Here is a 27,455-nt window from a genome sequence, read left to right on the forward strand (position 1 = left end):
ATCCCCTTTCTTCTCAGCATACTCCCTTTGGTCTAACCTGCCTACTAGCATTAAGACATGCCAGGATATCAGGAAATTCAAAGTCCAGCTTTCCACACTGTCTCATCCGAAGTGATCCCATGTATTACTAATGTGCCTCCCTTTCTTTTTCTCTCCCTATCTCCTTTCCCTCTCTGACAGCATCTTTCTTTTTCTCCCTTTTAGCTTGCCGTGGTTGGCTATCACCTGACCTCTCATGTTTATTGGCAGTCTTCGGACGGGCCAGGAGATGTTGAATAAATAAATAAATAAAATACTTTATTCACCCTTCGAAGAGCTTATTCATACTACTGGCAAGACCGGTCTGCATGCCAGTTGAACATTTGGGCTAGATTTTGAGACACACTAACACTGTAATAAAGAACCTGATCATCTGAAGTGCTGAAAATGCAGCATGAAGTTACGCCTAGCAAAGTCCTGGCTGGGTCTCTAATAAGAGCGCCTAACTCGACATGGTTCAAACTTTAGACGGCACTCCGGTAATATGAACTACAGTAGTTACTTCTTTTTTCAATGATAATAATTATTAAGTCGGTATAGACATAAATGTAGAAGACAACCTCTCTGTTATAAAGCAGCTGCATTCACGCACAATACAATTAATAATCCTTACTGCGATCGTTCTCCGTTGACGCAACACTCTTCCCCTGAACGCTAGTCTCCCAACCCTCGTTGACAGCTGGAAGGTCTTCAACTCAAATGTTACTGGTTCCTTGTTTGAACTGAAATGCAAGACCATCCTACAGGACCTACACCCCTAAGGCCCTGACTTCTGCAAGTGAGTCATTTTGCTTCTGGACAAAGGTTACGTCTAACCTGACATTGCCAGTCGATAAAATCGAATATCTCGTTGTAAACTGCGCTGGAGTCATGTGATGAGCACGCCTAGGTAAAAGGGGCAGGGTGACTAATTCCATTGGCCAATGAATGAATACACTGGTTTTCCCTGGTTTTCCCTTTTTTTCTGAAAGCGGCACTCTAGTATATTTACGTGACGGGTCGCATTGGTGATTGTGGGGCTGGATTTTAATATACATGTAATATATTTTTCGTATGTTATAAAGCAAAAAAAGGTATAATATTTCAAATACAAGGCAGGTCTATTGTTCTGGGCAATCCGATATGCACATATCTGATCAGATGAACACAATGTACAAACCACTCTTGAACCAATGGGAAGAACCGTGCAAAGTAACATGTACTGTGTACCATGGTGTACGAGAAAGATACATGCACAATAATTATAGTTGTGGGACGGTTTTTAAACGTTGAAAGAGCAGGTACAGTCAGACCTCGCTTCTCCGGTCCTCTTTTATCCGGATCCCTCGCAATCCGGAAGAAAATCGTTGGGAGAATTAATTTCCTCAGGTGTTTCTATCGCCATTTTTGTTCATAGCACTACACTACATGGGCTACTTCACAGCTACTACCGGTATTAGTATCTCGCGGTCTTTAGGAACTCCCCCAGTAACATAATACAGTCATCTTGTTTCCATTGGTTATTCACGCCACGAATGGAGTTCTCTGCTCAGTCCAAGCTGCTGACCCAGCAGGGCCAGCACTAGCGTACCAGTCACCACTGGCACCAGTCTAGTCCACTACCTGATGCATGTACATAACATGTACTAGTATTATTATTATGTCCTTCATGTACATGTACATGTACATGTACATGACACTAGCAGCACGTGCTGCCGCTGTACTCAAAACGGGTTTATTCAAACAATACGACATGGAAAGAAGGAAGAAAACCAAAGATACAAGGGATGAAACTCGACGACGAAATCAGAATGAAATTAATAATAATAATTTGAAAAAAGTCTAATCCAAAGAAACTCAAGGCAAATGTAAAAAGGTTGTGTAAAAGATGCAACTCAATCCCTGGACGCTTTGGTTTGTGCATACTCAGTACATGTATGCACTGCAAAGTGTTATTCACTGTGCAGAGACTGACAGAGCACACACTCCTCCACTGCACTGCAGATCCGATTACTACTGACTAGTACTATACTAGTACTTATTACTAGTAGTACCGGTACTTGCAGTATATTTTATGACATGCAGGACACAATCATGATTGTAATACCTACATGTTCATGTACTGGAACAATCGGCAACTGGCGCCATGGTGTCTGTGTCACGTCAGCTAGCTCAGATAACGCAGCTGTGTCCGTGCACACGTGGGGCGGCTAGCACACCGCTAGCTTAGTTAGTAGCTAGCTAGCATGCACTTCGTCAGCAAAATCATGAATGTCAGCCTCGGCCCTCGAGTCTCGCACATGCTACGTATGTAAAGTACTAGGCAGTGCTTTCCGGAATTCCCCACAGTCAGCTCTACACTCTACAGGTCAGTGTTCGCTGCTACCGGTAGTGGTACCACCAGCGCTAGCCTCTACCTCCGGGGGGAGCTCCGGACTTCCGGAGCTCCCTCCCTAGGCCTAGGCTATTTACAATTATACCCTCAAGCTGCTGAGGCCATGATCCATGAGGCCAGTGACTCAGTGAGGGAAGACACGCGCAGGTGTCATGCCCAGCCCAGGCCATGGAGCAGATGTGCGCGCAAAGAACTGTTACATTGTAGTGAAATTGTACTTGGCGATGGGATCGGGACACCACATACATGTACGTGTACTAGTATTCGGGCGAGGAGCTGAAACGATGGCGCATCACTATCGTATGGGAGCTGAATAAAAAGGTGTCTCCGGAACTCGAATACGGGCAACTGGACCTCAATCTCGGCTTTACCATTATCATAATCACACCTTACCGCATGGACGTACCAATGTCAATACATGTAGCTACTAGTCTACTACATGTAGTAGTACTTGGGTTTCCAAAAGATACTTGTCCTCCCAATGATACATGTGTATGACATGACTTTGTACATGACTGTACAATGAAACCTGTCTAACACGACCGCTCAAGGGACCCTAAAATATGATAAGACCTTCCGCCTTCTCCAGCGAGATCGAAATTCGACAGTTGGAGAAACAATGCCACAACGCACGTTGATTTTGCAAACAGACCAGGAAACATGCCTTCTGATTTCCTGCTTCGAATTCCTGGTCCGGCGGTAAGTTTCAGCATGGTGCAAGAATGTTTTAGAATATCATGCGGCTAACAAGCAGAACGAAATAAACAGTTGATGAAATCGTTCTTTCAGCTCAGGAGCCTTTGGCCTCCTCTGTGACTCTGCGACACATACTTCGAAGCACTCGTGTACGTACAATGATTTCCACCCTGAATTAATTAGAAACCAGTAGGTTCAAAGGTAAGGAGTACTTAGGGGTCGATCCAAGACTTGTCGCCTTGAAAACTTTCAGTTCGATCGTTAGGCGATCAGACATGCGCATGACTCTGAGAAACTTACGGTCACAAATGTACACCTATTGATGAGGGCAAGAGTCACATAATAGTCATTGCCAATAATTATTAATATGGAAAGGGAACAAACGACAATTTAGATTGAGCACAATATCACTGTACCTGTCGTCGACTTGAGCGTGCAGGTGGCTGTAATTGTAAAGCATAGAATCTACCAGGCTTCAAGTGCTCTTGTCCCCTTGGTATAAGATGAAGCCGCTTGAAGAGCGTTGTCCTACTGTACGTTCCAAAGAGAACAGCCGCGGCTTTTACCAGTAATCCGTGTACCTACAACAAGTAGAGAGGGGTAGGACCTTAGCATCTTCTGCGGTATGTGGTACTCAGGTTTCAAGTTACCAGTGTATAGTGTAGGGGCCAAGTCAAACATTGAAATGTTTCATGTCCGTCTCTTTTTCAGACTGGTCAAGGAAAGCAGGTTTTCATATGCTAGAGCCACCGCGTGTAGGGTACAATTCAAAAGCTAGCCACACCTACCAGTGCATTAGACATACATGTATTATAGGGGGGGGGGGGATGAACATCGAAAATCTGCACATTAAGCTGTTACTTCTACAATTACACTGTGATAGGCTGTAAACCCTTCACTGCTTCACTGCCAAGGGCAGACAATTGGGCTCATGATATTATGTATCATTTGGCACTTCGCAGCGTCAGATGCCACACGTCACGTTACTCATGAGTGTACACGATAGCAGTACACACTGGGAAGTACTGATACATGGCCAGCAATCGAGGACATCTGAGAGTTGTAATTTTTGTACTCCTCCGAGGTGTGATTTTTGGCGTGCTGGGCCAAGCACAAGGAAGCCATCTGCAAAAAAACTGCAGAAAATGGTTGTTGTTTGATCCTTTGGGGTGATCTTTGTTTCTAGTCGAAGCTAGTTGCTGTTTGGAGCAGAAACGCTGAAATTGACTATTTTCTGCATGTACTCATACATGTACTCATGTACTCAGGCATGCAGTCTCACTCGTATTTTAGCTCTTTTTCTGGAATGGATGCTGCTCTGCGCCCCTTGGTGAACATTTCCTGCGCTCGTGGAGCAGCTGAAAAGGACCACTGGTATGTCTGGTTCCTGGTTTGAAAGTGGAGAGTCGACTTTTGTGCCTTGAGAAAGGAGTAGAGAGCGATAAAGGTACGTCTGTGGCTGATTTTTGAGTGCTCCTCGTACATTTTTGATCGTGATAGAAATTCTCAGACCAAAGTCAGACCAAAGTCAGCGCGATGATGGTCGTACAGTTTTCTTGTGGATATTTTAGTTGTTTCATCTCGTATCTATGTCAGCATCGTGATGGTGAAGTGGAGAGGGTGATTTTCTTCCTCTAGGCTTCGTTCGGCCGACTTTGCTTCCTCCTCGTTGAAAAGTGATCCTGAAAAAAAGGTCGATTCGCAAAATTATGTTGATTTTGAATGTACGTGATGACATGTGATTGCTGGCTATGCATACCTCCTCGAACTACATACATGTACATGTATCGTCTTCACATTGATTTGTGAAAATACCGAACGCTATGTGTACCAAGTACCTTGGATGTTAAATGGCCGTATTATGTGGTTGATCTGAACTCACTTGCCCATTCATTGGTGTGGACCGTAAAATCTGAATCCACAATGTTTGACCATTTTCATACAACAATCGACACATGTACTGAAAAATGTAAACAGACTGAATTTGATCTCGACTCGCCTCAAATTCCATAATTCCCCGGGTCATAACGTTAGTCTCCTTTTGACGATTTTTCAATCTTGGGCTTCCTGGAAAGCTCGTCGCAAGAGGAACACATTGAGCCCACGCTTGCCACTACGAAGGTCAAAACGCCAGCGCTACAGCCCAGCGTCTTAGCTGCAACGCCAATATTCCGACAGAAGTCGTCTTGTATCAGCCATTTCGCTCTCCTTCCTCGTAACAAATAAGTGTTACTTAAAAAAATTCACAAATTGCCACGAGTCCGTTTACCATTTTGAACGTGTTTCTACGGCACTGCATGCCAAGAATGATGGTGAAATCCCTCGTTCAAATCTGCCCAAGCGGCTATTGAGCGACATTCTCCGCGATTCGACTTTCGAGCTTTGTAACTCTGGAACGGCACATCGGAGCACTTCAGCGATTGTTTCAATGGACAGCTGGGAGTTTTCTCGTCGACCTACATGTACATCTTTTAGTTTTTGGAAATAACCCAGGAATGACTGAGTTACGATCAATTGAAATTTTAAAACGTTTCGATCCCAGGGGATCGAAAGTTGTACAGTCCGTACGCAAAGAGTTAAAACCCCCATCAATTTTTTACTGATCCCAAACAAGTCCATTATCTTTCCAATGTAACCTAACCAGAACAGAATCCTATTAACTTCTGTGGGGAGCGTTCCACCTGAAGGTGGCAGACTACCCAAAAATTCGCTGAAAAATCGAATTTGTAAATTCATATTGAATGCTACGTCAGTTGAAAGAGCATGAATAGCTGCAAATTCTCTGAAAATTGTGTCCCGATCTGACCAGCCGTTCAAGAGTTATGACCGAAAATGTGCCCCTGCAAGGAAAGATTTTTTTGTTGCACGCTGTCATTTGTTGGCAGCACTGTATTTGAATGTGAGCAGACCATGCGCAACTTGTATGGAAACACACGAAAGTGTGCAGAATTTTGCTCCAAGTCCGAAAAAGTCCAAAAAATCTCGTTAAAAACACGTATTGGGCTGCACGGCGGCGGGCGAAGCCCGCCGCCGTGCAGCAGGACTTTTGCCAGCACCCTCGTGACGTTGCAGATATGTGGCTTGATTATTGTAGTTGACGTTGATTTAGTGACTTTGGCAAGTTTGAGTCGTGTCAAGAAGTCAGGTAGGATTCAGTACTAGGCAGTAGTGGGACGTGAGTGGTAGTCTTTGCCGGTTTCTGAGGGTATCCTGGATTTGGTGTGCAGCGCTGTGGAAATGGCTTGCTGTGGACGTCCCAGCACTGGATGTTGTATCAAAGGTACGACCTCGTAGCACGTGCTAAACTAAATTCAAAAATAATGGGAGTCTGTGAGAGAACGCCCACTCGTTCCGTTGTGACAGATTCCAGGGCCACGTTGAGGGGCCCTACCCCACCACCCATGGCTGCTTCTGGACTTGTTTTAGGTTTATGTCCCGCGCACGGACAGAATGGGCACGAAAATGTGTAATAATTGTAAATGCATTTGTTTGGCTCCTGGGTGGCTCGCAGCCTACCCATAACTTTCATATGGCATTCAATTGACCGTAACTTTGGTGTTTCTCAATGGATTTGAGTGAAGTTTTGACCACACACTCCTGCCACTATGCTGGCCCTCAGGCCATGATTTACAAGTTCTTACGCCTCACTGACAGGCTTTCCAGGCCGGAAAAACTCAAATTTCCGGCATAGTGCCACGGTGTGCGAGCCACCCAGGAGCCAAACAAATGCATTTACATTTTTTTCACATTTTCGTGCCCATTCTGTCCGTGCGCGGGACCAAAACCTAAAACAAGTCCAGAAGCAGCCATGGGTGGTGGTGTAGGGCCCCTCAACGTGGCCCTGGAATCTGTCATAACGGAACGAGTGGGCGTTCTCTCACAGACTCCCACAAACCCAAGTCAATTTTTGAATATGTTTAGGTTTAGCACGTGCTACGAGGTCGTACCTTTGATACAACATCCAGTGCTGGGACGTACACAGCAAGCCATTTCCACAGCGCTGCACACCAAATCCAGGATACACTCAGAAACCGGCAAAGACTACCACTCACGTTCCGCTACTGCCTAGTACTGAATCCTACATGACTTCTTGACACGACTCAAACTTGCCAAAGTCACTAAATCAACGTCAACTACAATAATCAAGCCACATATCTGCAACGTCACGAGGGTGCTGGCAAAAGTCCTGCTGCCGTGCAGCCCAATACATGTTTTTAACGAGATTTTTTGGACTTTTTCGGACTTGGAGCAAAATTCTGCACACTTTCGCGTGTTTCCATGATACGATAAGTTGCGCATGGTCCGCTCACATTCAAATACAGTGCTGCCAACAAATGACAGCGTGCAACAAAAAAAATCTTTCCTTGCAAGGGCACATTTTCGGCCATAACTCTTGAACGGCTGGTCAGATCGGGACACAATTTTTAGAGAATTTGCAGCTATTCATGCTCTTTCAACTGACGTAGCACTCAATATGAATTTTCAGCGAATTTGTGGGTAGTCTGCCACCTTAAATGAACGGCACTACTAGTACTCGATTGCATGCTAGGGTAGAGGTGCTGGAGATGTCGCTTTTCTTAGTTGCCACGATATTGGAGGAAATGATCATCTGCAATACTAGTATTCTGTTGTTATAGACGAGCCTCAGTACTCGTATCCCTGGGTACATTGTACATTGTAAGTGCAGCATCTCTTGCCGCTGCATTCAAACACCTGCAATCTGATTCCACTTTGCGATTTGCTCTACTCGTTGTGTAAATCACTGTTGAGGCATCCGATGGTAAATAAAATAAATGCTACTGCTACTGCTACTGCTACTGCTACTGCTACTGCTACTGCTACTGCTACTGCTACTGCTACTGCTACTGCTACTGCTACTGCTACTGCTACTGCTACTGCTACTGCTACTACTACTACTACTACTACTACTACTACTACTACTACTACTACTACTACTACTACTACTACTACTACAATTGGTACATGACTTAATAATAGCCGTTTGGCATGGTACAATAACCTTTTTTGTTTTATTTTTTATTTTTAATGGCTTTCTCTTCTTCCTCGGATGGTTTACAATTTGTATCACAATTATTTGTGGGTTCAGCAATAAAGGATGTGACTACTACTACTACTACTACTACTACTACTACTACTACTACTACTACTACTACTACTACTACTACTACTACTACTACTACTACTACTACTACTCAGCTACTTGTAGTTACTGATAAGCAGTCGGGACACTACTACATGTATTCAGCTCACCTTCACAGTCAGTTGCTTTGCAGTTCGTCCTCTCTACATGGACTGTGTAATCGAAGGGTAGTGACTTCTAGAAGACGACTTTTCCGTTATTCCCACACCTGCACAATGAGGACAACATCAGAAATAATCAGTGATGTTCGTTGTGCACTGACATTAAGCATTACCAATGATTCGATTGACTGTAGTTTTCAATCTCCCGCACAGCGCAGGTACTTGTACATGTACGGGAGTGTACGGGAGTGAACGTAGTGGATGCGCATGCAGTAGGCAACTCTAAGCTAACACTCTGCCCGTGATGAGCTCCCTGATCGGGAAAACAGTAACCGGACATTCAACCCCGCTCAAAAGTACGTCCGGTGTTTGCATTATTCGAACTGGGGGTTGCTGGGATTGATTTCTAACATCCGCTTTGTAGCGGATGCTGGCATATACACGTACATGTAGGTGCAGACAATACGATGTATTCAGTGACAAAATTATTTTGTCAGTCCAGGAACCCGATCCTTTAGCTGGCAGACAACGGTATTAAAAAGTATGACTGCACGGGGACCAAACTCCAAAGCGCATGTCCATGAACTTCGGCCTGATCGCCCCTAGGCCCTCTGCAGTCCAAGAGTACTGTACTTGGATTCTGGTAGGTACGCGTTACTCCTTCCCTTTAGTTGTCTGCTACAGTACTGCTGTACTGGCAGTGTCTGTAAGCTGCGTGCTAGCCGATCGAGATCTACAGTACATGTATTATGGTACTGACAGCATCGTTGACAGTCCATTTTTATTTGGGTTGCTGTCACTGTGTTCCTCTTCCAGGACCAGGACCATGTTTCGCATACTCCGGACTCCAAAGCAACATTGCACTGTTGACATGATGTCATTGTATTGACAGACACCACCACGTACCAACGCAATCACGCATACTAGGCATAGCGCGTGTCATGACAAGTCAATGCTCAGCAGTCAGCACTGACTGGGCTGAAGCAGTGAAGGGAAGTGAGTGGTATAGAAAGTGGAAGGGGGACAGGGGGGGATGTACCTTCCTCTAGCTCTAAACCAAACTCAGCTACTTGATCTGGTGAGCTGCATTGGGACGATTTTGCAGTCAGATGTGCTACTCTGACGTTGATGCTTTGCGTCGTTATTACAATTAATGCCCAGTTGGTCCCTAGATTTGAATGCGATCGATCGGCCTAGTCACTCTGAGCTCTGTTGGTGAAATAAATTCAGAAAGATTGAATCAGCCCCTGTATCTAGAGAACTAACTTGTGTGCGGCCAAGTACCGTTAATAGAGGAGTATTGGCCTTGTATTTTATTTGAAGCACCTGGTACGGGTAGAGTGTTTATCGCAAGACGACGACGTCGACAAGTACATCTACTGCAAGCAGCAGCCCTCAAACTTTACTTTCCCCATGCCATTTCGTCATCAACCAGATCCGCATTATTCCAACCCGCGGGATGCTGCAGGTGGCCCGTTACGTCGAATGCGAGTCTGTGGCAGCTTGTTCAAGTCTCTCCAGAGATAAGTAGTTGTGAGCTGCAGCGCTTCATGTGTGTGAACAAAGACAATAGTTCGCGCGACTCTCTCTCTCCCTCTATCTGTATCTATCCACCTTTCTATCTATCTCTCGAGCTAGCCGAGGCGACCTCCGCACGAATTAGCACAAGGTCCAAGGAAGTTTAGAGTATATTCGCATTTTAATCTCAGTCCCACAGCTAGTGCGCGGTGACAGTGTGCAAACAGCCTTTACGTGGCCCAGTACTCTCGTTGAACTGGAAGCAGCATTTGCATTTGGTCTATCCGGGATACAAGTCCTGAGCCATTACTTCAGAAGTCTCTGTTGACAACCATGCCACACCTGTTACTCATGATCCCAACCCAAACGACAGACACGTCTAATCTCAGCATCCAATGTTTCCGTATCCAGGTAAGCAGATACTAATCACGAAGCTGAGAGTGAGAAGAACTCAGCAGAGTTGCTCAGACAACAGGATAGAACATTTTACATTATTCCAGTGTACTGACTCTGTGAGCGGAGTGTTACCATCCGACAACACAATTAAGCATGTTCTCCCCCACAGCAATCACGGAGATACTGTAGGACGCAAATGAATCGGACTCAGGGCATCAACTGATGTGCGTAGGATCGATCAAGGATCTGCTTATGCTTTAGCTTAGAGCACAATCACAGTGTACACCGTTCCGAACCCTGCCCGTGCTGGTCCCTGTTTTTCTCCAGCAAACAGACTTCCCAGCGCACTAACTCTCCTGGTGTCGGTTCTTGAACGAGATTGCGAGCAGATTGATTCGCTGCATAAATGCAATTCTTCTTGGTCGAAAAGCCCGTCATTATTCCTTCTATCGCTACTGCTATCAATCTTGACACACGAGTAACATACAGTGTAGTTGGGAATCGCTCACGACAGAGATAAAAAACTGAAACGATCCTACACACTACCATGTACCATTCTTTACCACTATTGCCGGGCTTGATGGAACAGACTTTGAACTCATAAAAAAAGCATCGGACTACTGTAGAACGGGTAATTTTAGCGTTTTTCCATTGTCAACCGGTTAGCGACGTTTTATTTTAGCTATTTGCAGCGATCTTACTTACGGATCACCAGTGCACTACGAGTACTAATGGGTCAACGGATTAGCGACTTGAAACTTTAGCGAAAATGAGTCGATCGCTAAATTCGCTAGGGTTTTTACGTCGCTAAAATTACCCGTTCTACACTACCAGCACAAATAATACAATGTAACGTTACAAGCCCAAACTTCAAATTCTTATCATGTATTTGGAAAACTCAAGGCGACTTGCTCACCTTTCACTTACAGGTCACATAAAACTGAACTTGATGGTACAATGATCACTCCGCGGACAGCTTCCATCATTATGTGGTGTTTAATGAACAGTGAATACAACAAGGGCTTTGAAGTTTAGCTAGTCAAATTCTTGTTCGGCCACTACAGTTGGACTTGTCCAGAGCTTCCACCAGGGAATCGAACCTTTTTTACATCTTACTGCAGTGCATTGCAGATTGATATTTTCAACTACTATTATTTTATTGATTCCCCAACAAATATCAGGCATCGACCCAGGAGGCCAGGACTCTCCCTGATCGCCTGCTGAATACGTCACCGCGCAAGATATTAGATCAGAACACGTTGAACGACCCACCCAATGGTCGCGTAATTTCCAACGTACATGTATATGTACATGTACATGTATAGCATAATGGAACTAACATTCAAACGTATTATGATCCACCATTCAGCTTTGTACCATCCCTTAGTGGCACAGATCGTTGAGATTGATACGTGACCACCATGCCAATTCTAGTTCACATAACGTGATTATGTCTTGCACGCAGGCTTGGGCACAAATTACACTGTGCAAGCCAAACAAAAAGTACTTGGCCAGAAACCTTCTCAGACAATTTGTAAAAACCGTTTGTCTGAGGATTGTCTTAGCCTTGCTACATTGTATTCGCATGAAACGCAGCGTTACAACAACAATGATCTACTGTAGCTGGGCAGGCTATCTCTGTTCTCTCCCGCCTTTATGGTGTTGCTCCACCTACATGTATGTGGTGGTGAGCACTCTAGGCAATCTGAGAATTCTCGCTATTGAGTATTGTACAATGTACATAGCTACATTGCACATAGGGCTACATCGTGATTCAACGACAGAGAATTAGAAACCAGAATCTAGAACCTCCTGGGTATGCTTCAGCCAGTTCAGGGTCGTAAGCACTGGAATCGGATTTTCAAATCCACTAGTGCACTGCCGGGCACTGGCCAGTACTATTATCTCATGCCACGTGCACTGCGTGGCACTAGTAGTACTAGTAGCTACATGATTGTACTCCTACTGTGAGTCTGTAGCTGCTGTTTGCGGTAGAGTTGGCATGGCTGGCCTGTGAGTCAAGTCACGTTAGTGACATGTCGACAGAGATAGCTCAGACCTGTCAAATGAAGTGTCACTGGCATCATCAATTCATCATCGTACACGCACAGATATCACCAACTATTACTTACACAGCAAGAAAGTAGGGAAAGATGAGCCCGCGATTTTGCGCCGTCGGGGATCTCCCCGTTCGTAGCCATCAAGACAAGACAGGGTATGCACTATCCTGATCCCAAATACTGTGCCGTACCGGTAAAAAGTTGCTTGTTATTGTCATCATCATCAGCAGCAGCAGCAGCAGCCTTTTTTCCCGTTGACATCGCCAAGCAAGCTTGGCTAGTCTTTGCTTAGGCCAAATGCCAAAAAGAAATGGAATAGTGAATGAGGAACGAGCGGGGTCAATGAGGTGGTAAGGTGCTAATACGCATGCAAATGCAGAGTAGGCAACAACGAAAAATATTATCATAATCAGAACAGTCAACGAGTCACATAGTACCACACGTCTGAATTGTCGTAACTAATAGTTTCCGGATGCGACAATCCAGACCCGTGGCACTCTGTGACTCGTGTGGCACTGCTCTGCTTCCGCATTGAGCAATCTATCGAACCGGAGGCCTCCACTCTCTGTATCAAAACAGTCCTAAACACACACGAACTGTCAACTATTTACTTCAACAACTACATTGTACATAATTATAAAACCTAAAACCCGAAAACTGCCGAGTATGATACATGTACATGTACAGATGGTTGACGCACACGGTACAAAGTGTCGAAAAGCAGCGGACATACAATGTACAATACTAGTACATGTATTAACAAAACAGTTTTTTAGAGTCATGAGCGAACAGGTGCTCTTCGGACCACACTGCAGTGTAGACACAGCGGCGTGTGACTACTAGCACGTGTACATGTACATGTATAATTTTGTTATTGTGGTGTCACAGTTGTTCAAATTTGACAGAAGACATTGGTGTACATTGTAATAAATGTTGTCATTGGAACCTCTCAATAACGGATGCCCCCGGGAACAGATGATACACATGTACACGTAGTCTCAGCCTCTCATGTCTTTGTTTCGGCTAGCTGAATTAATTTCAACTTTGCAGAAACCATTTTCAACTGGAAAAGCGTGTCTTGACTGTACATGTACACGTATTTAGGGCAGCTCTACTAAACATTCCTTCGCCATTGAAGGATTGGCGAAAAGACGGACATATGCATGTACATGTACATGTACATTATGTGTACAAGTGCCCAAGTAATAAAAGTAAAGTTTGCACATCCGCGTTGCAACCGGCTATACATGTACAATTGCCCAAGTAAAACAATAAACTACAACACAATGTACAAAACGCATGTTCACTTATTTTGAAGTCCATGATCGATTTTGCATTATTAGTTATTACGCAGGACAGTATACCATGTACAGTACATGTATGCACATAACGATATTTTCAAGCCAACAAATGAATACTAGTACCCCATTGTATTTTGTACCACCCAGCACCTCCCTGTCCGTCACCCATCGTCTACATCATACGGACCGGTGCTTTGTATACAATGTACTGTGGACAGCAACTGTTTCGCTCTGTTAGAGCTCATCAGCACAGCTCAGAGGACCGAAGCACAGCTCTTCGCAATGAAATACAGTCAGACCTCGCTTATCCGGTCCTCGTTTATCCGGATCCCTCGCCATCCGGAAGAAAATCGTTGGTTACCGATTTACAGCATATGTCATGTACACATACAGTGTGCGTGTCAGATTATCCGGTTCCCTCGCCTATCCGGATATTTTTCTGGAAGACGGATGTGTGCGGTTATGCGAGGTCTGACTGTACGTTTCCGTGAAGCAATGTAGATCTACATGTACATGTACATGTACATGTACATGTATCTGCTGTCGTAGCTCTTTGAGGACTACTGCAACATTAGAGATAACAACCGAACAACACCAGCAGTGAAACTTCCTGCTGCTCACTCGTACATGTACATCGCGCAGTGTTTTCCCACCCACTGGTAACGGTATACCTCCCGGTTCGTGTGCCCGGAAAATACAATTACAATGAACATGTAGTACATGTACAGTACTCCTACATTGCACAATAGAAAAAAACCGCTGGGTTCACAGGCACCGGAGTACTTTTTGCTCTTCCAAAACCCACATCAATTATTTTAGTTCTAAGTACATGTACATGTAGTAGTAGATGATTCATTTCATCTTGTACATACAGTACACAAATACATGTAGGAGATCCCCCAGATAGGCGTTAGTCTTTGGGTAATCCTGAAATACAGATTATTATTATACCATCGGCAACAATGGATACTAATGGACAACGCACACGCCTTACCTGTTGAGTCGAAAACACTGTAGTTCACCCAGGCGTTCGCTACCCTCAGCGTCATGTACATGTACAGCTCAATTTTCTACACACTCAATTTGTAAGAACATGTTTTTAATCAAAATCAACCTGCACGAGCAGGAATCCGTTATGAACTCTTTTTTTAGAAAGCTCTAACGCTACCCGGGTATATACTATGCACTACATGTACCATGTACAATGTATGTGTACTGCGGAAATTACCTACCGTGAATTATGTTTAATAATAGCACAGTCATGTAGATGTAGATGTGCTTCCATGAACAACAATCATGTCTAAACAGGGCCACCCGGGGCAGCTAGAAAAAGTGCTCAATGCACGGGGGAAGGGAACATGGTTGTATAAAAGCGAATACAGCCTCTTGTCGCCAATATCCGTGAATTACATGCACATGTCCCTGAGCCTTGTATGTTCATGACTTTGTATATTATGCAAAGTACTTTCAAAACTATGATTGACACCTCGTTCTGCAGTCGACCATCGATGCATCACGCTAAGCAACCCAGTTTTGTTTGCCAGCTCAGCGATTTGTCGTGTTTCCTTTTACAAGGAACTAACCGTTCTGACACACGCACAGTCAGCACTCACAGTACATATCCGTGTTAGATTCTGCGATACACGCAGTATTGGCAACATGCGGTTAGTGGTTTGGCAACGTGGAGGTTTTGGTAGCCCACCGGTGCACCTGTGTTACGAAGTAAAGGCTTGGTCATCCGCGTTACCACGGGCACATACAATTCATTGTGTTGAGAAACACACCCAGCTTCGGCAGTTTCCCTGGTGTTAGGCCGCCAGCATACCCAGTGTTTACCGAGGTGGTAGCTACATGTACATGTACGTCGATGCAGGGCCTAGCGGCGATGGTAAGACGGTAAGGTACAGCGTATTATTAAAGTCTCATACTTGTGTTAGCGTGGCGGAAAACGGAACCACGGCGCGCAGTGGTTACATGTTCAAAGAAATAAAATTAACTCATCCGATCATCATTATCATTATCATCGTCATCACTAATCCATTCAGGTTGTTGTTTCCAGAACGTCACGCTATTCCGTCGGCCTCTCTGTCCAGCGCTAGACTTGCAATACATGCAGCTCTTCTGCTCCATATGCCTTCTTTGCGGTGGGCATCCTCTCTTGCTTGTCCCCGACACCATACCCTCCAGCAGACCTTTCTCCAGGTTTGGTTTGGTTGGTTTGGTTTTTATTATGTCAGTTCGTTGCCTCAACAGTACAAAGTACACCAGGCTCCAACCCCTCGCGATATGTCCGTAATATCGGTGTGTTCTGACATACATTCTAAGCACCGATCTCTCCATGCCTGACTCCTGTGGGATATCCTCGTGTGTTCTCTTTTCAATTCATTTTGCTCTCAGTAACCGCCGATTGCACCACATTTCGAAAGTCCGCACGCTATCCCCTTCTCTCCTTGTTAGAGCTCACGCCTCCGAGTTGTACATGTAAATGGCCATTACGATTTACGCAGCCGATAAAATTCGGAAGAAGCATAACAGCGAAAGGTATCTTCAAAAACCCAAAAACTGGTTTTCTGAGAGCCATCCGAATGTTAACAACTACATGTACATGTACTTGTTGACGAAAGACAAAATGTAGGGAGTCTAGACTAGAGACTCTTGATAGAAATGACTGTATCACAGTAAGGCACATTTCCGTTAACCGCGACAGGTCCGTTACAACTCAGCTGTTGTCATGGCAGCACAGCTGCCCGTTCATATGATATCATTTTGAGTTGCTTTTTTTAAGCATTCTCCAAGTCAAGGGGGGGCTGCAGTTTAGCATAGCATGCATAGAATCATTAGGATGCGCAATCATACCACAGTCCACAGCTATCGTCCAATCCATTCACAAATGTACAAGTACAATGTTGTTGAGCAACGGCTTTATAATTGTTTTTTTATAGCGTTTGCCAGTCTCTTGGAACGGGCAATATCGTGAGCTTGATAGCTCGGCCAGAGGGTAGACCACATGCAGGGCCAGTCAAATACCGTGCCTTTCAATGACACCCACATACCTGTACATGTACACAGACGACAATTCGGGAGGGGATTGGTGCCATTTGGTGGTCCCTCAGATATAAACTATGGCCTACCTTGACCTTGGTAACGTAATCCTTTCCAAGCCCTCTAGACGCATATCCGACACTCAAATAACGTGGGACGATTGGCTCAGCACAAGCGCCTCGAAATCGCGAGCGACTCGCACTGTTCCACTGAAGAACAGTGTCATAAATCCTAACACCAGCTGAGACTGTTTCACCTTTATCTTCTGGTCACCTTCACCTTCATTCTAATATATCTTAATGGACACATCGACTGTCGGTACCGTTGGAAGCAGCATCTCAGTGTAGCATACTTACGAAGGAAACTTGCCACCATCACAAAAAACACACCTGGGTATGGTCGGACCACACACCAGCAGCAAGACCTGACTCTGATTGATACTGCTAAACGTTTCCACAATTGGACTCGGTTTCCACAATTAATTTACAATAATTATCTTCTTCAGAAGGATCTTGTGACACGAGGGTAAACGTGGTTTATATATTATGTGAGAGATATGTTCCAAAGGGAGGCGACAGTTTCCACAAGGTCAGGAGCAAAGTCCACTATCACCAAGCTACAGTGCTATGCTGTAAACTACATTGTATTACCGTATTACCATATCTCACTCCACTCTTCGACAGCAATGTAACAATGAACAGCGATAGAACCACTCAACCGGCCCCGCGACGATAGCACTGTAACACGAGAACAGCCAAAGCCTGCAAAGGGGAAATGGTAGCGGCTGCAAACTAGCCGCACTCGTACTCGTAGTCATAGCACTAGTCCGGCGTACAATGTATGTCCTACATACTGACTACTGTAGACTTGCATTCTTCCTAGCATATATTCAGTACACAGTATTTATATTTCAAACATTGTATGTGGCCAGGAAGTCACATTCAACTGATTCACACGTTGTGTACCGTTTCTCTACACTTGCACCCCAAACGCTCAATCATAGGCTCTTTGTAACACTGAATAACTTAATTCTGTTCAGGGCATAGAGAGATCATACATGTAACTGGCTGCATGGGACAGTTGTCTTTTTAGCTGTTGTACAGTACGAAAGTATCCGCGGTAAGGATTCCATTTCATACTTATAGATTAGTGCATGGCAGGGAGGGCCTAGTACTGAATACACCTGCTTGCGAACAAAAAAAAATGGATCGCCTCACTCCTTGATTCACACTTACTAGCAGGCATTTGTCGCAGCATAAAATAATTATACATGTGAGTACTTCGTACATACTCAAGTCTGTGGACAGCAACTGTTTCGCTCTGTTAGAGCTCATCAGCACAGTACATGATATAATCCAAAACTGGTAAACCAGTATTAGATAAACCTTGTTGTAGTTCACGCAATTGTTAGATTGACAGCATGAAACAAGGAGGACAACCGCGGAAGGTTGTAGTAAGGTCACACAGTGTCCTCCTCCTTGTTTCATGCTGTCAATCTAACAATTATGTAAGTACATGTACGTGAAGTGGCGACCTCCATTTCCAATGTTGCAACTTTTTTGTTTTGAGGCTAGCTTGACCTCACGGCATTCGTTGCAAGACTTCCACGCATGCTAACTTATCGCACAAGCGCTGAGGCACTTCTTTATGAAGGACCCACAAGATTTTATCATTGCACCTCACGCTTCGAGATGTTGGCCAACATCTAGCACAGCTACAATGCCTTACGAGCATGAGCTCTGGTATTAGCTCTTGAATCCTTTCTCGGTTTTCTCTGTACTGTTTTCTTATTCATTCCTTTACGCGTATCATTCACAACATTTCTGATTTCCTTTTCCAGATCTTTGCCTTCAGCTTCGCAATCGGAGATCTTTACATGGAGTACTCTGGCACTGATGCGTCGTCCAGTGTTGACACAAGAATAGGACAAACTAAACAGGAGCGCAAGTAGCACATTTCAGCCTGTTCATCATTTAATAGGACTTCAAAACTCCGCACCAACTTCACTGTTGAGATCGTTATGGTCCAACCGGCTGTGAGGAGGGTTCTGTGCCTTCTGCAACTTGGAGTGATCTTAGTGTGGTACTTGTACAGGACTGAGGAGACAGGCGGGAGAGTGTGCGCGCGGTGTGTGTGGGAGAATGCCTGAATGGAGGGGATGGAAGTCCAATTGAATTGGGCTAGCCGTAATATTGGCGTTACTCGATCTCCAGACAGCTAGCCTTATCGTCATTGTTAGGTAAAAATGGTGTTCACCGTATTTTTTGTTTGTTATCGACGCCAGCAACCTGAAGTGGTGGGCCGATCTTGACGGTCCAAGTACTATAACAAACTATCAGCACCAGCAAGAGACTGAAAAATTGGAAGCATTCGTTGTGCGCGGTGTAGCCCTGGGCTGTTCATGTGGTATGAATTCGATGTTTAGTAATGGAAAAACAAGAGAGTACCCAAAAGAATATGCGTTTTTAGTGTGCTCCCCGCTACCAGAAGGCAAAACCCCTTGATGAACTACCGTCGTCAACGTTAAAATGGTTTGCACTGTAGATACATGTATATGTACATCTATATTCTTGCTTGGGTAAATTGCTCAATATCACGCAAAAACGTTACACAGGTTCGCTATCACCACCACCGATTTCGTCGTTCCACATAAAAAATACATTGCATACATGTACTGTACATGGTTGAAATGAAAATAAGAAACGATACAGCACCATCGTGTTACAGTATGCTTAGCTCCCGGGAATCCCAATACAGTCATGTACATGTACATGCAGGTGAGGTTCTAGCGTCACCACCTGAAGACAGCCAACAGTGATTTGTGTTGTTTAAGTGGGCTATCAATGTTGGTGGTGGGGGGGGGGGCGGGGACGGGGACGGGGGTAATTGACACCATGAAGAAATTGGTTTCGGAGATGAAGCCATAATGTCTGGTAAAGTTTCACTATAATTTATTACTTTACACTCACGTAACACGTTGGGCTTGATTGTTCTGGCTTGAAGACACACCTGCGGTCGGAGATAGCGTCTCCAGCGAGGTCACCAGAATACAACCGCGTGGATGCGAACTTGCCCTTCCAGTGTACTGCGTCGTTCTCGACGTTGGGGGCAAAGATAGACTCTTGATTCTGCTGTAGGACGAAACAAGCCTCACCTTACCTTCGATGCAGAAGAAGAGCAAGTGAACACATTCGTAGACCATCATGTATCCCGTGTCGCCGAGATGTTCTTGCTTATTCCTGGAATTTCCCAAGCCCGGCCAAGGTGTTGAGAGTAAAATCTTGTAATGTTGTGTATGGGCTGACAGTGATAATAGCAATAGATTTTCTTTCATACGCCACCTAAATGCGTGCCCACTTCTGGTTCCTCCGATTCGTCTGCACCACGCTGCTGGCGGGACTAATACTTATACATGTACATTGCTACGCTTGCTTGGAAAACATTGTAGGGGTAGTACCGAACAGTTTCCACAGACTACCTCTTACCTAAGGACCAAAGTGCACACCGTAGCCCTAAACTTAGGCTAAAGTTTCGACAGGAAATGGTACACTTTCATCTTGAAGAAAACCGGACCGCGTCATAAAACTGTCGGTTACGATGCACTGCCCAGGACAGGTACGAGGAAATGCTGCTCCTGCCACGTCACTGATAGGTGGATTCATATGACTCGACGGTATGGCATGTGACAGAACGGATGAATTTTAATAATTGTACAATAATGTATGATAATGGTAATCAAAGAACAATTAGGTAGTAACGGGTTCAAGCGAATTTGGAACCGCAATGATGGGCAAAGGCATTCTCACATCACCAGTGCCTGCGTCATAAAAACGCTAACGAATGGTCCACAAAACCTCCCTGGCAGGGCAACATGACGATTACTGAGGTAATCTAGAATGGCCGAATGTGTATCCGAATACTACGAAGCACCATGCGTGCAACCGAAGGTAAACAATCTTGGAAATAGCGATATGATTCACTCATTGTAAAGCCGTACGCCGATCCCGAGACCCTTGGTCGGGGGAGTCCACTGCATCTCACCAGCGCAGCTCATGTAGCGCCTACACACCCATTGTTGTCTTTTTTGTTTCCTTTTCGTTTTGTCTCCCCCTTCTTCCGTAGGTATGTGCAATGTGATAAAAAAAAAAAAAAAAAAAAGCCGAAGTCCATTGGCGCTATGACCTTCACGCCACGCATTATGCGTTCGAGACCTGTGATGGGAGGCATTCGCTGCACCTCGACCACGCAGCTGTGTGGTGCAGTAGGACCTAGTATTCTTACTCGTTTGACCCTGCCATCTATCCGCCTCCCTTCCCCATCTTCGACAAGGTATTTTGCGTGTTTGGGCTTGCAAATTCAAAAAGAATATAAGAACCAGTCACTGCGGATTGGCTGTTGTCCGTGTCCATGTATTACCAAAAAAATATTCGCAAAATGTAAGCAGCAGACGAATGGAGCGCGGGCCAACAAATCTGATGACCAACTATTCCTCTGTTGAGCTCCAAAAGGCCTTTGGTTCTTTCCTCATGCAATTCCCTCCCACATGGCTCATATCATTCGCGAAAATTTCAAGTTCGCTTGAGACCCAATCAGACAGATCCCAGATCTGCATTCTGAATCTACAGAAACAGTCTGGGTAGAAAATTAGAAATGAACGGAAAACCAGGTCGATACCGTTGGTTGCGTGTACCGGCCACCGGGGGGAGCTAGTGTCTTACTGGGCTGATTTGATTTGATTTGACCCTAGTTGGAGAATATGGACCCAGAATATGGACTGGCATATTCTCTAGCTGTGCTGTTCTGCACCTAGCTGAGGACTGGAACCATTCCATCCGCATTTAAATTGGCGTTTGTCGTGCCACTGTACAAGGCCGGTGACCCATCAGTCCCCACCAACTATAGACCTGTATCCCTTCTCCCAATAGTGTCCAAGTTGCTGGAGAGGGTAGTGCAACACCAGTTAGTTCGTCATTAATTTTGGACTTGACCAAGGCATTACCCGAAACACAATTTGCCTTCCGCAAGAAATGTTCTACGGAAGACGCCCTCTGTGTGCTGACGGATAATCTGCCGAAGGCGAGAGACAGTTGCAAGACCACAGGGCTGTGCCTATTAGACATGTCGAAGGCTTTTGATAAAGTGCACCACGACAAGTTGATCCAAGACCTCCTTGCGGTTGGAATTTCTGGAAAAGCCCTTGGTTGGTTCGTCGACTACTTGTCCGGCCGCAAGCAGCAGATCCTCATCTCGCCTTCAACCAGCCCTGCTCTGGCTTGCACCTGCGGAGTGCCCCAAGGCTATGTTTTCGGCCCTGTCCTCTTCAGTATACACACGAGATGTCCCTTTGGTTTCCTCGCCTGTGCCAAGTGTACAGTTAAAGGTGACATAGCCCTGTACGTCTCTCAGGCCTCAGCGGCGGAAGCGTCCAGAACCCTCACCACAGCGGCAACTGTTCTGGCCGATTGACTGAAGTCTCGAGGCCTCATCTTGAACGCCGCCAAGAGCCAGGTTCTGACTATCTCTCCCCAGCAGCACGTACAGGAAGTAACAGTCAAAAGCGGCGACTGTCTCCTCCCTTCAGCGTCTTCTGCTCGCTACCTCGCCGTTCACCTTGACAATCGCCTAGATTGGGACACTCATGTAAACTATGGGGTCACTAAGGTTGCCAAGAAAATTGGCGACCTGTGGCGGGCACGCCGAAGCCTATCAAGATGCTCTCGTCAGGTGTATGTGAAGGCGGTCATAATGCCCCACCTGCGTTATGGCTCCTCCTGCTTTTCAGCCGCAATGCGAGAGGGTAAACTGAAACGACTGCAAACCGCGCAAAACAGAGCCATCCGCTGTATCGATGGCAACCCGCCCCGGACAGCCATGCAGCCGCTGCTCACTGCTCACTCCCTGTACCGTCTCAGCGAGCTCTACTGCAGAAAACATTGATCACCATCTGGCGGTGCATCCACGCCCGCACCCACCCTGTGCTCGCCCAGCTTCTGACCCCGGCACAAGGAACCCCAACCCGCCATCAGCAGTCAAATGGCCTACTAAGCCAGGCAAACCGTAGCCGCCGCGGTCAGCGGAGATTTTCTGTTGCTGGTGGTCTTCTGTGGAACGCTCTCCCTGGTGAGGTCCGCACAATTACCCGGCTACCTGAGTTTAAGCATGCATGTGTACCATACGCCTGTAGGGAGAAGCTAGAGTTGCTGCTGATCGCTCTGCTCTCCCTCCCCGTGCAGTTCAGTAATCTTCACGTAGTATTACAGATAGTACATGCAGGGGCGTAGCACCCGCTACGACTGGTACGACCATGGCCGTACCACTTTTCGAAAAGTGTGGTCCGTCCGGAACGTGCAAAACCGTAATAAAAAAATCAGGATCCATCGCGATGCATATGCGCATCAGACTTTGACCTTTTTCTAGACTCGTACTCGTAGATCTGCCATGCATCTGTGCATGTCCATGCACGTCTCTTCTGCCCGTGAAATAATTCTATGACTTATAAACTGTGCCAGAAGTTCCCAGAACGCAGGATTTTGTGTCTTTTTTACAAAATTTTCCCGGGGGAGGTCCCCCGGACCCCCTTCCAAAACGGCCTTCGGCCGCGCCGACCTTTGGTCGTACCACTTCCAAAAACCCTCCTACGCCGCTGACATGTATCACAGATACATCGTATTCTCCCCCCCCCCCCCCCCCCCGTTTACTCGCAGTTATTAGTACCCTAAACTCTTACTATGTGCTTCCATAGCCACTTCTAGGCTAAGCCTTCGCCGTCATTTTATTGGGTCGTCATCTCGTTGGAATGTGCGAAGTGAAATACAAACCAACCAACCAACCTACTGTACATGGGAGCTCCCTACATGCCGCCTTGAATTCTCACTTGACTGACTCACGACTGCCAACCAGAGCAATCAAGTGAGAATTCATGTCGGCAGGAAAAGCGCGAGCTAACATGTAGGGAGCAACACACAGTTCCCCAAGTACTCTGTTTGTTTGTATTTATTTTGATTCGCAAATTCAAACGGGCATAGAACCCAATTATTTGGGCCAATACACTGTAACAAGAAAGCGAATATGAAAATTATAATGAGAATGAAAATTAAAATACTTAGATTTTCAGCGTAGAGTCAGCGGTACATCAGAGGGAGATCGGGTACAACAGAAAGAGAACAGAAGATTTCGCTTATTGGCTGTGCAAAGTTCGTGGGTACTGAATACCATGGTATGGCCAACTGTGTAGCAGTCTACAACGTGTAGGGAATGGCAGCTCGGCGGAATGCTGGGATGTTGCCCATGGCTCGCACCGTGTCAGGTACATGGTTCCATAACAGCTCTCTATCGCCGAGGTCGCACCAACCTCTTCTTCACAATATTTGTTATGTTTGCAGACACAATAAGGTATTCACACAGTCAAATGTAGTGTATGCCAATCACGTAAAAAGTGACCCGCCTGACCCTTGGCGAAGAGCGGGAATTTTGATTTCTGCATGAGCTGAACGCACCATGCGGCACTTCGCTCAAAATAATTTCAAAAATACTACTAGTATTTCTTGGTCCGCTAGTATGATCTCGGTGGAACGTCTCCACAACTGGTGTATTCGTCTGAGTTTGCTGTAGTTATGAACGATAGCGGCCGTGTACTAGTACATGTATTTCATTTCCTGATCACCTCCGGATACATGTACATGTAGCTGCTTTGCGTACAGGTTCAGCTCTACTGCAATCCTCTTCTCGGCAACAGCTCTTTTCATCATAGTTCCACTTTTTCTCGCTGGTATTTTCCCCATAGTTCTATCTGCCGTAGCTCCACCTCGGCAGAAAAGACAACTCGAGGCATGGTACTACCGGACTCTCCAAAAACTAACAAAAACTCTGCGCACTCGACACACCAAACCACTCGTTTCGACTTGCCTGAAAACTAAAAGCCGAAATCCGCTTTCAAAGCCGCCATCAAAGCCGCTCCGGGATGGCTTTGAACGTTGATGTGATTTTTCACTTTTCGCGCATGTTTCCATGCCCACTTCAAAGAACATGATGCTTGTATGTGGTTTTGTACCGTGTGTGAATGCAGCCTAAAAAGGAATTCGCCAATGCTAGAATCACTGCAGTACCCTAGACAAGTCATTAGACATTACCCTAGTTTATTCGACACCTCCATTTTATGGAACTGTCTCCCGCCCACATTGACTTTGGGATCTTCTATCCATGTACTAGTAGTAGTATTCAAGAAAGAGCTGCGAAAACATTCCTGTAAGTATTCAGGTCTACTCGCTGACATGCCGCTACCCTGTTCATGATAGTAGGTTCAGCAGCTCCGCGTTATGAGTCAGATCTCCAAAATCTGAGACGGGTTTCCCACCTGCCAGGACCAATGGTGCTCCTTTGCGGCGTCTACTGATTGTCGGCATGCGATCTTGTCGGACACATGTTGCGCATCATGATCATTGCGTTCACGATCAACGACAGTTATGTGCGTGTAGTGGGGCCGCCCAGGTCGGACAAGTATGGTATGGTATTCTCTTTTAGTTTTACTTCACCAAGCGAACTACAGTAACAGGCAATGTCAATGATGCGTTCTCACCATGTACCTTGCACATGTACATGACTGTACAGGTACATGTAAGTACCAGCCAACGGCTGGCTCTCACCTGAGAATGATGAAACAGTGCCGGCCCAATATCTGTCAAGTCAGCAAGCAGAAATGACAGGACCTTGTAGTTGTAACCAAAAGAATGTAAGGCCCCAGGAGCGTTATATCCCGTGGCGATTCGGAACGACTGATGCGTGATCCATGATGGTATGCGTTGACTTTGTAAAAATCACCGAACACCTCATTCTTTAAAAAATATAAAACATGAGTAGAAATTGATGCGTAAAACAACCGGGCTACCAGTGAATTTTACAATCGATAATCGGCAAGCCGCTCATAGTCATACTCATAGGAGTGTTTCCACACGATCTATCAACATCTGTACAATCATGTACATGTACATGACACTAGCTGTGCGCACATTACTTCAGCCGTACCGTTTAGGATATGTTTTACTTCCCTCGTCTCTACAATTTCGCCTTTGTATGGAGCTTCATCAGAGAGGATACTACTTATTGCCAGTTACTAAATTGACCATGAATATGATGCCGGTGCAGTTTTATGTACATGTACATGTACAGATGATACATGTATATGAAACGAACAAAACAGCCAAACAAAGAAATTTGTTACAACGAGAAAAGTCTCCAAGAACGCTTTCTTGTGATGGTCATCAGTTAGAGTACTAATTATGGTTTGCTAACTTCGAATTATCAGCACAAATCCCGCACATTCTCTATGTAAGTGGATTCCGTGGAACTTCTAATTAACCGGACATACCCAGTTCGAGGTTCTAATAATTATTATCAGAAATGTTTACACCTGCAGTACATGTATGTACATGTACTGCAGTGAGCGGTGAACAAAGAATATGAATTATGATGGTCACAAACTAGTTGATGTGTCAAGTGAATGTACAAATACCAATGATGGTGAACATACATGTACATGTAGCGCTATACATGTTGAGTGTAACACGACTACATGTACATGTACATGTAAGTGACGGTCAGCACAAGAAGACGTTCTTACTGAGAGTGAGAGACGACAAATCGCTCCTCGGTGATGTGTGTATGAGTAGGTACATGATTCCATAGAATGACCGCACACTTTATCTTACTCATTGCTATCCATAATTGTACTTATTATGCATCTGTTCACACTTGCGCATGGTTTCTTGAAGGTGCCGGTGGGCGACTCGACTCCGAAGGGAAGGGATGAGTGACCTCTTCAGTCTTCTCGCACCATGCACCACGCTGCACTAGCTGTGACTTTCTTGATGAGTGCCATTCCGGAATTCCATGAAGGAAGGGTGAACACAGTCACTTCTAGAACCCTAGAACCCTAGTAGTAATAATGTCACACCATTGAATGATTCTGTACAGCCTCTTCACTTCATCTTCAGGCTCTTGTGTGGATGAAAACGGCTGAGAAACAAACGATCCTCCCAAGTTAGTTATGGGCCCATGCATGTACATTCCTGAGGCCCGGAGCAGACACAAGAATGCGAGGACTCCTGGCGGACTGCTGAGATACGATGCGGAGATCAACTGACTTTGGCAGCCAGATCTTATCACCTTTCACCGGAGCTAAGAGCCAAAGTTAAGGGGGTTATGGCTGTAGTCTAGCTAATACTAATAGTCTAGATAAGACGGTAGAGGGGGGCATCCCGTTTAGACATTGACCGATGTTTGGCAATGCAGTGAATACAGCATGAGCCGAGACTGCTAGTATTTTATCTGAATGCAAAAAGTCCCGGAACAACTCGGGGCGCTCTGCCTGTCTCTAAAGTCTAAACTTACCTCTACTGCCAAACCATGTACATGCAGTTCGTGTTTAGTCGCTTCAAACATTCTAATCAGTTTGCACAACGTTCACAGATAGTTTGAATACTCGTACTGCTTGCGTCAAAATGGAGGTACACATGTAAAAAAATAAAAATAAAGTAAACTATCGTATCCATTCCCGAAGGGAACTCACGACGGCCGCTAACACCCGATAAACCCTAGCGGTACACATGTACATGTAGTTTAAATCATTAATGACGAGAATAATGGAGATGGGGAAGTGCAAAGAAGCCTGTTGGTAATGCGCAGAAGAGGACCTAAGGCTAAGGATGCCCTCGCGACTACTACTGCGCCTTTGGCGGCTGAGTAATAATAATTCTGTGCTTCTGGCATGTT

General features: G+C 45.4%; 1 protein-coding gene across 3 annotated transcripts in view; it reads right to left on the bottom strand.

Annotated features, from left to right (window-relative positions):
* Positions 1-27,455, bottom strand: part of LOC135823758 (TNF receptor-associated factor 3-like) — a 65,559-nt gene that overhangs the window by 35,934 nt on the left and 2,170 nt on the right. The window contains exons 1-3 of one of the 3 annotated variants that reach the window (XM_065336600.1): positions 19,658-19,802; positions 8,381-8,478; positions 3,526-3,690 (exon numbers count right to left, since the gene is read on the bottom strand). The gene's annotated coding sequence lies outside the window, so the exon portion shown is untranslated. Of the gene's footprint in view, positions 1-3,525; positions 3,691-8,380; positions 8,479-11,201; positions 11,327-19,657; positions 19,803-27,455 lie in introns of those variants that run through there. The other 2 variants (XM_065336601.1, XM_065336599.1) reach the window with 2 other exon arrangements.

This window comes from Sycon ciliatum, chromosome 8 (assembly GCF_964019385.1).
Source record: "Sycon ciliatum chromosome 8, ocSycCili1.1, whole genome shotgun sequence".
Classification (NCBI taxonomy): Eukaryota; Metazoa; Porifera; class Calcarea; order Leucosolenida; family Sycettidae; genus Sycon; species Sycon ciliatum.